Here is a 4,458-nt window from a genome sequence, read left to right on the forward strand (position 1 = left end):
CAAAAGATATACAAGGAATACGATTCATATTGCGAAAAACATATTTTTGCCATTCCAACCAGTTTGTTGTTTAAAAACATACTTTAAAGGTATTTAATATAAGATAAAAAATGTGTAAGAAATAATAAAAATCAGTTTTTTTAAAATGTTCTAAATAACGATTCTAAAGATCGAATCAAAAGATGACAATCTTGTGCTTGAAGGCATGGATTATTGATTGATATTTATATATGAAATATTCAATAAAATTACTGATTTCAAACTTTTGAATTTAACTTTAACCGTTACGAAAGTTTCACTGTATTGTTGACGCCCAAGACGAATTATACTATACATAATTATTATTTTTCCTAAAATTAAATGAGTTGAATATACAGTTGTGGTGCATATAATAAGAACGATTTTTAATATAGAGAAGATTTTTAACTGACAAGTGTTACTAACTGATGTATATTATTTGTAACACTTTCTTCGTATCGTAAAAACTTTTTCCGTACAGCGGTAAACTCATTTTATACATAATGTAATGTGCTAAAAACTAAATATATAAGTTTATACAGTTACATCTAAACCTAGTATTAACTACTTACTGGCTGGTCATATAATTAAGAAGCGCTGAATAGTTTATTTTTTATTCAAATTTATATAGAGAACGGACGGCCGCTTTGTGGTTTTAGTTATTATTCGAATAAATTTTGGCGCATTTAGTGCCGTTAAAAAGTCTTAAAGGCGATTGCTTTCATATAAAAACAATGGGAAAAATACAAAGTTGTTGATAAATCTAGCAAGAGAAGTATATACTAAAACTTTGCGACAAGAATTGGTCGTATAAACACATAGCCGTATCATCTGCAATGTTCAAAAAACTATGGTTTTCCACGCCATAAAAGCATTTTGCACGTCGTCAAACTACTTCAAATGTTCCGCGTATGTACCTAGACAAAGAAATGTCATACTCGTCGAGATGATGCGAAATATCGTTGTTTGGAAGAAATATCGAACAAAATCCTTTTAAAAAGGTCTAAATTACCGTCTATGAGTTAAGAAAAAAAATATTTTGGCGAAAAAAACAACCGCTTCAGGCAATCTCGCACGCATTAAATTACGAAGGCGTTTGTAAAGAGAAAAGTTGCACGGAAGGATAGCAAGGAAGGTGCCTATGTTGAAACGGTGTCATAGGCAAGCCCGGCTTGCATTTGCAAGAAGATATGAAAAGCTGGACAGTCAGACAGTGGATAAAACGTCTTTTTGCTGACGAGACAAAAATAAAATAGGGTATGTTTCTGATGGGCAAACGATATGTAAGATGCGCCTCAAATAAAGCATTCGACCTCAAGTACACAAAAAGTGACTTTAAAGCATGGCGGGGGATGTAAAATTTGGGGATGTTTTTCTTGGACATGGTGTTGACCTTTAGGCTGATAGAAGGAAACATCGGATCAATTTCAAATGACAAAACATACTGGAAGAAACAATGTTACGGCATATGCTGAAGGCGTGCTTCGGTTATTTGGACATTCCAGCATGAAAGCAATGATCCCAAGCATACTGCAGCGTACGCGTTAAGGAACTCTGCCTCAAGCAGGCGCAATCAGTTGGCTGTCTTAGATTGACAGCCAACAGCCCCGCCGATCTAAAACGCCAATAGAGGCATCTTTGGTGGCGAAGTCAAGAAAATCGGTTCAAATCGACATTTGTGTGGCAATTTAAGAGAACTGTATGAGTATTCTTGAAGAATGGAACTCTAATCTCTCTGCGAAATGCCAAAAAAATTGATAGATACTTATGCCTCGCGGTGTAAGGCATAATAAAAAGCCGTGGACAATGCTACTAAAGTATAATATTAGTTTAAAATGTATTAAATTCTTTTTAATTCTGTACACAACTTCACGTTAGTGTGCCTTTAGTTAATTCTAAGTTTCAAATAAAAAAAAACTTTCGAGCAGTTCAATAATCGTTCTTAATTATTTGTCCAGCTTCATTACAATTTTAATTTGTTACTAAAGAGAATAAAAAACAAAAAATTGTAAAAAATTTCAGCAATTTTATTATTTATTCTTAACCCGTTTGCTCTATTCATGTGGCTTATTTATAACGTAACTAGTTACTTCTAAGAAGGAAACACGAACTACACATGACATGATTTAGTTAAAAATAATCTGGAACTCAAATCGTTCTTAAATTACATGACCACCACTGTAGGTGAAAAACTCTCAAGTAAACCACAAGTAAACGACCTGTTGTATGTAGTGGTAACGTGTCCGTATAAACAAATTGACGTGCACTTCTATATACAACAGGTCAAGTGCGATACTCGCCTTAGTCAAATACTTGAAAGATTTCATAGTCTTTAAAAGCCTGAGTAAACTAGATAAAAGTTTGTACCAAAGTAGAAATACAGGTCACTCAAACTACTAGCTGGGCACTGTTAATGAAATTGTTAACTTCGTTAATCCGTCACTAAACACTTCGACAATGAACGTTTTTTTCTCGGCGCGGCGCTGTCCGCGCAGTATCTTTTCTGTAAATAGGAGGTGCAGGTGGATTCACAACCTGTATTTAATAATTTTGTGATGTACACAGACATCATCACTCATTCAATTCATTCGTGCCAGTCTCTGTACTACGAAGTGCAAAATTCGAACTTCGTATCTTGCCGTCCCGCTTACGCTTATATTATTTAATACGAGAGTGAGAGGGATGGAACGACACAAACTTCGATTTTCTAATTTCGTAATAGCCCTGCAAGGCTACTACGAAACTCGAAACTCGAAGTTCGTGTCGTGCGGTCCCTCTGACACTTATACTGTTTAATACGAGAGCAAGGGGGACGGTACGATACGAACTTCGAGTTTCGTAGTAGCCTTGCTGGATCTTTTGTGAGCTGGTCCCCACTAGTCGGATGTCGGGCCCGGATTTTAATCGGATGTTCTAGTGGCAGAACATTTTATATGAAGCTATTCACACTTCTCCGTCACCGATTTTCTATAGAAATGACCGACATCCGACACCCGACAAGTGGGAAACAGCTCTCACAAAAGCTGGCACGAATGAATTAACGTAACGATTAACGGACTTGAGGAAAGTTAACGGAAGTTTAGTTTAACAGTCCCGATCACATTTTCCAAAGTTATTCTAAAAGTGAATTCGTTAATCGAAATGTTAACTTCGTTAATTAGGATTAACGGACAATGGTCTTGTGCCCAGCTCTGAACCCAATCGGATACGCTACGCATTTTATTAATTTCCAAAAGCGTTGATCTTTCAAGAGATGCGAGACAGCAGCGTATACTATTGAAACGATAGTATTGATTATTATTGAATAGCTGTTAGAGCGTATCAGATGTTTTTAGATACTTTGTCATATCCGATATTATTGCCGGTGATTGAGGCTGTATAAAATTGTTATGAGATGTTTTCTGGACTGTACGTGACTGGACGAGGAAATAGTAACTTAATGTTAAAGTAATCACTATTACACCTACTGGAAATGACTTGTTTGAGGAAGACCATTTGATAGCCGACCTAGCATTCGCTCAGCTTGGATTTTTGACAACGATCTTATTTCAAAAAAGGTTATGATGCAGACTTTTAACCAATTATGACAAATTGTGACAAACTTAATAAGCCCTCTGAAGTAGGTAAACTACTTTATCCATTGACTAAAAATTGTTTTTATCAAATCACATACTTTCTACAGACATTCCATGTAAAATAAACTGGTTAAGATTAAATCTTGTACATAATAGCACACGGCGGCTACGCCGTACAACAAAATACGCGTTCTTGAATCTACATAGGCACGACGTCTGTACACGCGTCAATGTGTGCGTAAGATACACAGGGCTGACTATCGCAAAACCCTAATAAGTGCTACCAATGACATTTAAAGTTACTTATATGTAGGTATGGCTTAGATAGTGCAAATAAATGTAATCGTTAAAGTTACCTATTTATTTAAACCTACTTAAAATGTGTCTGTCTGTGTATTTAAGCATTATTATTTTCAATTACAATAGATATGCGACTCCAACTTAAACGAATTATTCGGTAGGTAGTTAATGTATTAATCGCGATAATTTCAGAAATCATTATTTATTTAGAAAAAGGAAGTAGGTAGGGTACCGTTACCATTTCGCAAAAATATTGCTCCCGAACTTAGTGCCGTGCGGCTGACATACGTCGCGTGGCGCACCCGACTGCTTTCCTGCGGTTTTCCTGCAATCTGCGCTTGAGGGGTGGGGTATCTCGAACGGGTGCGGGGCGGAGCGTGGCCATTCTGTACGTTAGTACTATTATATATTCTGTGATAATAGTACATCTCATCATAATTTTTTTATGATGCTTCTTTCATCTTTCTAAACATTTTTAAGCTTAGGACTAAGATCCTACTAATATTGTATTGTTATATTATTATACAAAATGTATTTCAGAAAAAGGAATTAAAGAAACTCAATC

This window comes from Choristoneura fumiferana, chromosome 6 (assembly GCF_025370935.1).
Source record: "Choristoneura fumiferana chromosome 6, NRCan_CFum_1, whole genome shotgun sequence".
NCBI classification, from domain to species: Eukaryota; Metazoa; Arthropoda; class Insecta; order Lepidoptera; family Tortricidae; genus Choristoneura; species Choristoneura fumiferana.